Genomic DNA, 13,230 nt, shown 5'->3' on the forward strand with positions numbered 1-13,230 from the left:
CGTTAGTGTGGTGGAATTGGTATCATCTATGAGAAATATCAAAGAGGCATGATTCCCAAGACCTATGAAATCTAATCCCAGCCAGAGGGATCCCAATTTATGGTGTGAATACCATGGCACTAACGGCCATCGGACTGGGGGCTGCCGACATCTCCGGGAAGAAGTGACAACACTGTTAAAGAATGATCACCTCAGAGAATTCTTGAGTGACCGAGCTAAAAACAATTATGGTCAGAACAGGGGCAACGCGGAAACCTCGAAAACAGGTAAAAAACCCTCACGCCAAACGATCAACATGATCTTCGGAGGAAATGAGATTAATGGGGTCACCTTTTCAGCAGCAAAGAATACAAAAGTATCGATAACTCATAGTAAAAGGCTCCGGGAAGACGATATCACGTTTACGGACGAAGATGCAGATGGATTACTACTACCGTACAATGACGCACTGGTAATTTTATTAAATGTGTTAGATTTTAAAATTAAATGTGTTTTAGTGGATCCAGGAAGTTTAGCTAATATGGTACTATGGAGAGTATTGGAGCAAGCTAAACTCACTGAAAGCATTATCCCGGTAACGAAACTCCTCGCCGGATTCAACCTCGTAAGTGTGACAACCTGGGGAGAAATTTTGATGCTCACAAACGCTGAGAGAGTAATGAAGACAACTCTCTTCGAAGTGGTAGATGGAGACATGGGGTATAACATCATCTCGTGAAGACCATGGCTGAATGAGATGAAAGTTGTGCCTTCAACATATCACCAATTTTTAAAGTTTCCGACACCCGAGGAAATCAAACAGATAAAGGGTGATCAACCGACAGCAAGGGAGATGAATGCAATTTCGGTCTCCAGTAGCAAAGGAAAGGAACGTGCGACATAGCAATTACCGGAACTGGCATCTGCCCCCTAACCAGATGAAGTTAGCCCGGGGACAGAAGAGTCGGATAATACCAGGTACCAAGGTATTTTCAAGTACCAGAAGAGACGGACGCGAAGAAGTCCACGGCAGAAAAACTGGCGCAAGTTATGTTGTTCAGAAAGGAAATTCTATTTAGGAACAGGACTGCACCCGGAGCTCAGGTCTGCTATTCTCGAATTCCTTAAAATTAACGGCGATTGTTTTGCATGGTCGCACGAGAATATGACAGGAATACCGACAGAGATAGCCGTGCACAAGTTAAGCTTGGATCCCAACATACCTCCGGTAAGGCAGAAGAAGCGCCCTATTGCCGAAGCAAGGAACAAATTAGTCAAAGAAGAGGTAACCCATTTACTTAAGATTGGTTCAAGCCGAGAGGTAAGATATCCGGATTGGCTAGCCAATGTAGTAGTAGTTCCTAAGAAAAATAATAAATTTCATGTGCGTAGATTATAAGAATCTTAATAAGGCGTGCCTGAAAGACTTATTCCCATTGCCAAATATCGATCAAATGATTGATGCCACGGCCAGGAACGAGTTAATGAGTTTTCTCGATGCTTATTATGGGTACAATCAAATCAAGATGAACCCATAAGATCGGGAAAAGACTTCATTTATAATGAATTTTGGCATATATTGTTACAATGTGATGCCCTTCGGGTTAAAGAACGCCGGAGCCACTTATCAACGGCTTGTAAATAAGATGTTCGAAAAACAAATAGGAAAGACTATGGAAGTATATATAAACGATATGCTCGTTAAGTATTTGAATGCAAGTGACCACCTGAAGCATTTGCAAGAAACACTCGACATCCTAAGAGAGAACAGTATGAAATTTAACTCCAAGAAGTGTGCGTTCGGGGTTAGTTCGAGTAAGTTCCTAGGATTCCTAGTCTTACAAAGGGGAATTGAGGTAAATCCCGACAAGATCAAGGCCATAGAGGACATCCCGGACCTATTGTCTAACGTAAAAGAAGTCCAAAGGCTTACAGGGAGATTGACAGCTTTGAGAAGGTTCATTTCCCGTTCATCGAAAAAATGTCATCGCTTCTTCGCACTACTCAAAAAGAAAAACAATTTCAAATGGACACCGGAGTGTCATCAAGCCTTAAAGGATTTGAAGAAATATTTGCCAATCCCTCTGTTGCTCTCAAAATCAAAAGAAGGTGAAATGTTGCTAGTCTACCTCGCGGTTTCAGAAGTTGCAATAAGTGCAATTTTAGTCCGGGAGGACGAAGGTATGCAATCTCCCATTTATTATGTTAGTAAAATTTTAACGGGAGCAGAAACTCGCTACCCATATCTAGAAAAGCTGGCCTTAGCGCTCGTAGTCGCCGCTTGGAAACTGAGGCCCTACCTCCAATGCCACCCGATAGTTGTGGTGACTACTTTTCCTCTAAGGAATATCCTCCATAAACCCTAGCTCTCGGGTAGATTGGCCAAATGGACTGTCGAAATGAGCGAGTTTGACATAGAATATAAACTGAGGACTACAATTAAGTTGCAAGTCTTAGCTGACTTCGTGGTCGATTTCAGTCCGGGACTATTGCCTCTGGCGGCCAAGTAGGTAATAATGGTATTAGAATCGACATCGGGAGTTTGGACCTTATTTACGGACGAAGCTTCAAACGTAAAAGGGTCCGAGCTTGTAATAGTCTTGATCATGCCTTCGGGGAAAACCTTAAGGCAAGCCATCAGAACGATTCCTTTAACTAACAATGAAGCATAATATGAAGCTTTGACTGCAAAGCTCGAATTGGCATGAGGGCCTGACTCCGAAATCATCGAAATCAAATGTGATTTGTAGTTGGTGGTGAATTAAGTCTACGAGATTTGTGACACCAAAGAAGAACGTATGCAGCAATACGTGGTAAAAGTTCAGGCTTTATTGGCATGATTTTGAGAGTTGTCAATTACTCATATCCCGAGGGAAGATAACGCGGAAGCAGATACATTGGCAAATTTGGGCTCATCAACAGAAGTCAGGGATCGGAATCAAGAACGGTAGTACAACTGATGAACTCAGTCTTGGACATAGATACAATGAGGTGAATTCGACTAGTTTGGTCTAGGACTGGAGAAACAAAATAATCGATTATGTCGAGCAAGGAAAGTTGCCCGAAGATCCCAAAGCATCAAAAGCGTTACGCGCCAAAGTTGTACGTTATAGCTTCAAGAAAGGCCAATTGTACAGAAAATCCTTTCAAGGCCCGATGGCCCGGTGCTTAGGAGCATCAGAAGCTAATTATGTCATGAGAGTAGTTCACGAAGGGATATGCGGCAACCATTCAGGTGCAGATTCTTTGGTGCTGAAATTAGTTCGGGCAGGATATTACTGGCCCCGTATGGAACAAGATGCCAAAGACTTCATACGAAAATGTGACAAGTGCCAACGATATGCACCACTAGTACATCAACTGGAAGAACCCCTACATTCGGTTCTATTCCCGTGGTCGTTCATGAAATAGGGGATGGACATCGCCGGACCACTATCACCGGCTCCTGGAAAGGTAAGGTTTCTTTTAATTTTGACTGACTATATTTCTAAACGGATAGAAGCAGGTCCTTATTAGAAATCGGAGAACGCAAAATGGTCGGCTTCCTGTGGGAAAACATAATTTGCAGGTTTGGAATACCAAAAGAGATTGCATGCGACAATGGGCCACAGTTTATCGGTGCAAAAGTTACAAAGTTCCTTGAAGATTTGAAGATAAAGAGGATTACCTCTTCACCTTATCACTCGAGCGCGAATGGTCAAGTAGAATCAACAAACAAAGTGATTATACATGATTTTAAAAAAGGTTGGAAGCAGCAAATGGCAATTGGCCCGAAGAATTACCTGGGGTTCTATGGGCCTACCGAACAATGGCTAAGTCAAGCACGGGAGAAACCCCTTTTCCCCTTGTGTACGGCGCAGAAGCTTTGATATCGGTGGAAGTAGGCGAACCAACCTTAAGGTATTTCCAGGCGAATGAAGAATCGAACAATGAAGTAATGCTAATCAACTTGGAGCTGCTAGAGGAACGCAAGTACTTGGCACATATCAGAATGGCGACTCAAAAGCAGAGAATGGAGCGATATTATAATCGAAGAGCCAACCTCCGTTATTTCAAAGTAGAAGATTTGGTCTTGAGGAAGGTAACTCAAAATACCTGAGAACTCAACACGAGCAAGTTAGGCCCAACATGGGAAGGCCCTTACCGGGTATCAGCTATCACTAGGAAATGATCATACGAGTTGGAGAACCCGAACGGAGACAAGTTGCCCAACAACTGGAACGTGGCTCACCTCAAAAGATATTATTGCTGACAAACAACAATCAAACGGAAAGTATGTGCTGCACTCTTTTTTCCTTCGTTCAGTTTTTATCCCAATTTGGTTTTTCTAGCAAGGTTTTTAATAAGGCAGCGACAGAAAGCATACTACGAAGTCATTAGCAATAAGATCTCCGATGACAAAGGCTTTACTCGAGGGCGATTAAGTAATCATTGGTTCGATAGCAAATTCCCACTGGGAAGTTAAGTTTGCTATCGAACAGAGGTTACCCGATCGTTCACGAGCACAAACCACTAGAGGACTGTTAGGTATTCTTTCGCTCGATAGCATGGGTTCCCAAGGGGAAACAAGATATGTTATTGAGTGAAGGATTACCTAGCAATTTATTGGTGGAATCTTTGAAGATATAAGACTTCTAGTGTTCCAATTCACATTCTTTGCATTTTTACATGGGGGGAATGATATTAGAATACGGCAACACTGAATGCCACATCAACCGGGGAACGAAAATCCGGGAATAGAATACATCATCGGGATCGAGGACTGCATAGCCAGCCCCGTAGAAACAAGTTGTACAAGATAGCCACAATTCATGGAAATTTCTTTTCTGCATAGTAAAATGCTTATGTACTTTTGAAAATAGAAGGAATTAAATTAAAAGAAATCATTTTGTTTTTATCTTGTTTCTTGTCTGAACAATGAGTTAATTTTGCCATTTGAAAGTTAAACAAGTACTTCAAATGTTAGTACCGTAATGAATAAGAGACGTCCTCTTCAAGAGCACCGTAAACATAAGAGGGCCCTCTCTTATAAAAACCCTCTTGTTAAAGGGTTGGTTCTGGAAGAATCAATGCCGAAATCTAGAATGTGATTGGGGAAAAATACATTCGAAGCCACATATGAAAAAGACGCAAAAAGCAAACTTGTGCAAATACCTTTGGAAACCCTCATGAAAAAGGGATAATACTTGGAACCAAAATGCTTCGAAGAAAAAGAATCCGAGATTATACATAATAAAGTGCGAACAACATGCGCAAAATACTTAAGCAAGTACGAAAGTTAAAGACTTGCATGAATATTCAAACGAGAGTAAGACTCCAACGATACTTGAGCAAAAAATATATTTTTATTTACAAGGACGCGAAAAAATGATAAAGGTACAAAATAGAAAAAGAAACTAAAAGCTAAACTACAATGTCTCCGAAATCAGGAGGATGAGAAGTATCTGCATCCCCGGGATTCATAGATGGTCCCACCGATGGCTCAATATTTTCCCCAGCTTGGTCTTCGGCATCATCGCCTTCCGATCCTTCTTCAGTTTTCGAAAACTCGGAACCAGAATCAGAAGAACTTAGGGCGTCAGACTACGCCGGGAGTCCATTTTTTGTAGCCAACTCAAGCTCTCAGGCCTTAGCAATTTCGGCATCAATGTCGATGATACAAGTCTTGGCCTCTTCCAAGGTTTTTCTCCTCATGCTATACATGGAATAAGTTTTTTCAACAATAAGGAAAGTCGCTCGGCGCTTGAGTTCTTCTTTGAGTTGAGTAACTTCGCCGTTAAGGTTTTCCCGGGCGAACCTAGTAGTTTTGAGACTGACATCGAGCTCACGGACAGTTGAACTAAAGAGTCTATTATGCTCGATAGTTTTCCTGTACTTCTCTTCTAGCTGGGCATGTTTCGCCACCACAGCAACAAACTCTTCACTTTTGGAGTTTAATGTTGCTTCTAAATTAATCACTCTTTCATCGGAGGCAGCCTCACGATCGGTTATAGCAAAAACGACATTCTGGACTTCTGCCCATTTAGCTTTGGCTTCATCAAATCTAACCCTCAGCGGGCCAATTTCTTGGCTAAGGGTTACCACTTCTTGCTCGCTCTGCTGCAAATGGGCCTCCAAAACAACGGCATCGGTATCATTGGTTTCTAGTTCCGAGAGGCGGAGAACAGTCTGGTCCCGTTCCGCCAAAAGCTGATCCCGTTCAGAAGTAAGTTTTTCCTTCTCACGAATCAGCCTTTAAAGGCCCTCAGAAGTAGGAAAGTTGGCCTACAAAACAAGATGGGGTAAAACTTAGAGTACATTTGTTCAAAAGTAGAAGAAATAACAGAAGAAGAAAGGAACGTACCGCTGCAGCATTGTGCATAGCATTGTTCAACAAACACTCCCCCTGAGAGTGTCTGAATCTTTTCGTAGTCTTTTTCTGAAGCCAAAGGCTTCAGGCAATTAGCAAGCTCCACCAGCCGGGATAGCAGGTTGCACCCAATTAAGACCGAAAGAGTAATGTTCCTCCTCCTTTGTGGATCTTCAGAAAGGGCAGCATAATTTCCCCCCAAATTCCCATGAACTAGGGAATGTGGATGAGGGATACTTTCTTCATGGTCAGGTGCGACCGATGGAGATGATGTAGCAACCACTGTTGGAAGAGTAGATGAAGATGGAAATGATGTAGCAGTTGCTGGTAGTGGTGAACGTGGAGATGAAGTTGATGGAGTTGAAGAGTGAGAAGCAGCTGCATCAAATGTAGTGTTGGATGTTGGGTGCTCTCCAACCAAAGACGGCACGGACCCGGTACTCAAACCCGCGGTACCGGTTACAACAATTGGGGCCCGGAAGCGGGAGTTAGCATATTCAACTAAATTAGATTCTCCCCAAAGTGCTGAGACGTCATCGTCAGTTGGTGCAATTGTCTCAACAGGTCGAGCACCATGTTGAGATGATGAGGATCGTATCCTTCTATGTAAAGAAGCTCCATCATCACTAGCTTTTCCATCATCATTAATCATCACAGTGTCTATGACCGGCCTGGAAGGAGGACCAATCATCATCGCCACCGGAGATGACTTGGGGGCATCAATCTTTGCCCTTTTATTATTTTCCCCGGCCGCAGAGGAACATCTTTTCTTGGTTGCTTGTTTTCTGGCCGGGGACTCCGTGAAGAAACGTTTACGCCCGAAGCAGGCCCGGAGATGCCTGTTCGAGTAAGTGTCTCCTGAAGCAGCCTCCCCGCATCAGCACGCTCAGCCAAAACATCTTCCTCAGGGACATCAACTGAGCCCGCAGGTAGACCTAATTTCATGAACAAGTCAGAAGGGTTCAACCAAGTTCTTCATAAAAAAAATGGAAACAAGGTAAAATAAAGTTACCATAATTTTTGGCCTTCCACCTGTATTTAAGGGACAACTCTTTCCACAAATGAATTTCAGGCGTTGTGATGTTCAAGATATTCTGAACCCACTGGTCCAAGCCTTGTACCACCGGTGGGGTCCATCGAGTCGTTGTAACATATGAAGGTTGAAGGATCAATATATGCATGAAAGAATATTTAGTAAGAGAAAGTGTATTAAAGGGAACTTACGAGAACGATTCCAAGCAACCGGGAAGGATGAAGACGTTGTTGGAATAATGTCACTGGTGGCAACTGCAACAAACCGTTCCATCCACCCACGGTCGGTGTCATCATCCATGCTAGTTAACAAAGCATGGTAGCCACGTTTACAGAGATTTATCATACCTCCCCGAAAAATCTTGGTGGAAAAAGGTTCATCATACGAGCTAATGATAGCTCTTCCCCAATTTCCTGACACAGGCGTCAAAGGCATGCAACCGTCCTCTATACTAAAGGGCTCACATGTGCCAAGCACACTTGGTAGCGAAGGCAAAATTCCGCAATCAAGGGATCGAGCTTTCCGTTCAAAGAAAAGCACCCAAAGTAAAGGGATACGTGAAAAAATATGTAAAACCTTCCTTGGGAAGGGTCACTCGCTTCGATAAATCAGGAGCAATAATATCTAACTCAGGGCATCGGCAGTCCTCCTAATTCACAGCAGAAATACTGGAAGGACGAATAGAAGAAAGGTACCTACTAATAGCCCATGTGCGAGGGTTAGCAGTAGGAAATTTATCTTTAAAATCCTTCGAAGTACTAAGCCTTCTTGGGATGATGGAACCCACTGTTGGAGGAACGAAATCCTCGATTTTGTTCTTGCCATTTAAAGAGCTAGCACGTTCTGAAGAGGAAGCCATTGGAATAAAAGGAAGAAAAATGTCTGGTTCGAAGAAGATCAGAGAAAGGTTAGGGAATAGAGATGCGAGTTTGAAGTTTGAGAAATTATGAAGTACATAAGAGGATGATGATGCGTATAAGTAAAATTTTGGCGGCTAAATTCATGGCCATGATTACCTCGTTAATCGGCAAAAGTTGTGCTGAATCGTGAGATGACGCGTGTTCAGAGAATTAAATGCGGAGAGACGTGCGTATAATCAACTATCAGAAAACTTCAAAGGGAATTACAGTAATTCCCGCCAAAAAAGGTATTTTCTACCAACTTCCCGATAACTCAAGATTGTGTCACCGGAAAGCAGGGGGACTATCTGTATAGGGAAAAATACGAGCGTGACACGTGGCCGCTTAAAAGAAGGACACGTGGAACACAAGATGGGGATGTCCACCGAACATAGCTATTCTGCTTGTCACCGGAAGGAATAACGATCATAAAAGGAGTATTAAATGTTTTGCGCCCGGTAACATTTAATACATAATGTTTTGCAGCATTAAGGATGATGACCCGTTACAAGAAATTTGGCATTTATGTCTAACGTTATATCTTCATCAATGACCCTCACAATTGACATTAAAGAAGGGCATGATCCTAGGACTTCCTTCCCTAGACATAACTATAAATAGAGAGCTCGGTTTATCATTGTAAAGGACACGAATTTTCTGGCTAACTTACACTACATTATATACAACATTTTAATACAATTTTATTTCTCGTTTTTGATCTCATCATTATTGCGTCCAGAAACCCTGTTCCTGGACTCATCAGCTCTGTCGTTCCATCTACATTCTAAGGCTAAGTATTTTTATTTCATTATCTCTTGGATCAAATTAATTCACTTATCTATAAATCATAAATAAATTCAATTGTACCGTTTTACGGGTAAACACGTAACTCTTATTGTCTCATTCCATCCATTTACTAAACTTAATCATTTTTTGGATAATTTCCTGTTTTACTTCATAATATTTAAAGACATTTAGCTTTAAATTTAAAGAATTTTATTGGAGAAGATCCAAGTAGAAGCAGAGAGCTATCAAACCCCAAATAGAATAATAATAAAATAATTGGTATTGACTATTGATATAATTTATAACACACCGCCATAAATGACATGAGTTATACGTGCATGGCTTCTGTTGTAACAACCATCCTTGTCGTACAATCGAAATGTACGAATCTATGAACGATGACGTGTTACCTATAAAGCAATTATTTTTATCTACTTATGCTCCTAGCAATTATTGACAAAATTTTCAACATTATTTTTTGGTCTTATCCGGCAGCGCCTCCAACCACCATACTCCTTCCAGATTCCCAAAATCCTTTTGTGTCAAATCCGATAGACCGAACGCGGAAGTCACACGGGGTCATGGGCTTTTTATATTTTACCAGAGGCATGAATCTCCCGAATTAATTGCATTGGCGAATTTCGAATATCAAATGATCAACAAAAAATTGGGACGGGTTAATGTTGCCAATTGTGACTTCCATAGTTGTTTTGATACCGGCTCTAGATTTGGGGTTCTTACTATAACGGAGCACGAGGAACATAATTATTTTTTTCGATTCATTTTAATTAATTTTTTTTTTGTGTTCCATAATATTTGATTTTTAAGATATTAATTTTTTTTTTCTTTCCAAAATTACTCTTACGGTAAAGAGCCTACAAGTATTTAGTGTACTTGTATTTTCAATGAATAAATTAAGGTTAATATGATCAATTTTATTATTAATTAATGTTAAAAGATCGATTCCTTAATATATGTGACAACAACAACAGTAACAACCCTGTAGAATCCCACTAGTGGGGTCTCAGAGGGTAGAGTGTACATAGACCTTACCCCTATTCCTGAGGGATAGAGAGGCTGTTTCCGGGAGACCCTCGACTCAGAGACAATAAATTTGTAACAACAACAGAAACTAGAAAAACAGTATCAGCTTCGTAAAAGATAACAAGCAAATGGAAAGGCAAAAAAAATGTGAAACACCAACAAAAATCGCTAGCAGTCCTAGACAAAACACTATCAGTCTAGCCGGCACAACGAGGAAAAACGCTCGGCTATCCCCTAACCTACAACCATAATGCTCGACCTCCACACCATCCTATCAAGATTCATGTCCTGGGAAATCTGAAGACCCAACATGTCCTACCTGATCACCTTACCCCAATACTTTTTAGGCCGCCCTCTACCTCTTCTCGTACCTGGCAGAGCCAACCGCTCACACCTCCTAATCGGGGCATCTAGGCTCCTCCTTCGCACGTGCCCAAACCATTTAAGCCTCGCTTCCCGCATCTTGTCGTCCAAGGAAGCCACGCTCACACTCTCCCGAATATCCTAATTCCTAATCTTATCCATCCTAGTGTGTACGCACATCCATCTGAATATTTTCATTTATGTTACTCTCATTTTCTGGACCTTATATATGTAAAAATAGCTAAAAAAAATTTAATTATAGTGGACTTGAGGGAGTAGTTTTTACTATGTCCCTTCGAGAAAGATACGGACATATTCTATTACCCATATGGCATACGTCATCCATTACGTGGATAACCCGATAATTCTTCGGTTTTGGGCATTTGTGCACATGGGTTTCATTTCTTAGATCCATCTCCGTCAGCGTGGGCCACTATTCCAGCCCAACAACTCATCGAGTTCCAACTTTTATAGAAGAAAACAATACAATAAAATAATTATGCTGCTTGAAGCACTTTATTGTCTCTTTCTTTCTTTTTTATTTTCCGATGAGCACTTTTTATCTTTTGAAGAATTTTGGATCAAATACGTAATTTTCATGAAATAGGATAATACGCACGTAGCTATCATTCAAAGAAGTAATCCCTTTTTTAGGCTGGAGATAGAAGTGCTTGCATTTATTTGCTTTAATAAGTTAAGATAATGCGATTATAAAATAAACACAAACGGTATCCTTATAGTTTAATGGAATTTGAGCAAAAAATCTCTTAACTTAGTGCATTTGTTTATAAGATTTTTAAATTCTATTAAATCTTCTATGTTTTTATTATAATTATAATTGTAACGGTAATATACAAAATTGGTCGGCATGCCAAAATTAATTGTATTTGCTAGCCAAAAAACGTATAAAATATTTATATTATATGTATATAATATACATATATACAAAATATATACATTTGATTGGCTATTATTTTTTAGAGCGATAAAAAGTATATATTTTTCTAATAATAATAATTATTATTGTTAGGTTCACGCCTTACATCTCTACTGTAAATCATCCCTTGCTCATCAATAGTCAATACAATATTCCCACCTAGGTGTCCATCAATGATTATTAAAAATAATGTTTAATCAGTGATCATAATATGTGTACTATAAGATCCTTAATTGTGTTTTGATTATTCCGTGACATTTGTGTTCCTTTTATATGATAAACATTATAAATTAGGTTATATGTACCAACTAGTTTAAGAAACATAACCAACGATTTTAGAATTCCCAAAAGAAAAAAAATCCCTCGTGATAATTTAAAGTAAAATATAATAAATTTGTCAAACATTATATTCAAGTCAAATTCAAAGTCCTCTACTTTTTTTTGTATTTGTGTTTTTATCTTTTGTCTTTTTGTTATTGGTGAGGTAAATTTGTCTTTTCGAAGTAGGACAAGTGATAAGATAATTTAACTCCAACCATAGATTTAGGCAATGATGTGGCCGTGGAGACTAGATGATTAGCATTAAGATATGTTTGAGTAATCACGTCCACTTATTTGAATAATCACTTCTTTAACAGGTTTTAGTTCTTAAAATTTTAAACATCAAGTAGCCCCGCTAGTAAGCAGCAGGCACCGCCTTGTTTTGAAACTACTGAGTTTTAGAACCGCGGCTAACTTGCAGACTACCGTTAATTTCATAGGGGCTATTTGTGTATCATGCCCCTTTATAATTTTAAATTTAAGAAAATGACCTTTTTAGATTTCTTATGTGTAAAAGACAGTTTTCTTACATGTAAAAGTAAATCTTTTATATGTAAAAAAAAAGACAGGATCATAAAACTAAAAATAAATTTGTAAAGAACCAAAAATCCAAATGATATTATTATTTTTCATCGTTGTATCCAGTAGTTTTGTCTATCAATGCTATGAATAGAAATCACCTACTAGCAATTTTATTTTTGTTGGGATTTAAAAGTTAGACTTCATGATTCTATATTCACTTTATACACCACTAGTGCATACTCTTATAAGTGCGTTTGGAAAATGCAAATTATATTTGCGGAATAAAATAGTCTTCTATCGTTGTTTAAGAGAAAATAATGATGATTATTGTTATAGTGGTAAGGTACAAAATTTTGTACACCTTAGTTAACATGTCCATCATCCATTGAGAATCGTTTAAGAGACAGAAAATGAAGTCAACATTTGATTGGATGTAGAGTTTAACTTTTTTTTTAAAATTTAACCTTTATATTATATTTTGTAGTTGTGGAAGAAAATATTAAAGTAAAAACTAATTGGACATACAAAAACATTAATCACTGTTTAATTTTAAAATGAAATTCAAATTCATGAAATTTGTAGTCATATAAAACAATAACGGAATGGTACCAAATGCCTTTACGATATTATCATGACACACTTTCATTATAATTTTTATTTTAAAAGAGCGATGTCATCCAAAGCGTCTTGGTTCTATGGTGTAGTGGTTAGCACTCTGGACTTTGAATCCAGCGACCTGGGTTCGACTCCCGGTAGGACCTATAGTTTTTAACCCTATTTTAAGGTAAATACTTCTACCTACCTAAAATTTATGGCACCTTTTTCTATTTTCTGTTATATTTTTATTTTGATCTAATTACAATGAACTTTGTAATCCTTTGATTCCATGGACGTTTCTAGAGCATCTTAACTTCGTTGATAGCTTTCTAATTAATTTTAAATTTAAAACAAAGAGAATATTAGATCAGATAATCTTCTTAATCGAGAAACTGCAATT

At 39.2% G+C, this 13,230-nt stretch overlaps 1 non-coding gene across 1 annotated transcript; it reads left to right on the top strand.

The window, feature by feature from the left end:
* The first annotated feature begins 12,922 nt into the window (after nt 1–12,922).
* TRNAQ-UUG (transfer RNA glutamine (anticodon UUG)) lies at nt 12,923–12,994 on the top strand. The gene has a single exon. It is a non-coding gene; the product is annotated as a tRNA-Gln (tRNA).
* Nucleotides 12,995–13,230: the final 236 nt, after the last annotated feature.

Source organism: Nicotiana tabacum, chromosome 17 (assembly GCF_000715075.1).
Source record: "Nicotiana tabacum cultivar K326 chromosome 17, ASM71507v2, whole genome shotgun sequence".
NCBI classification, from domain to species: Eukaryota; Viridiplantae; Streptophyta; class Magnoliopsida; order Solanales; family Solanaceae; genus Nicotiana; species Nicotiana tabacum.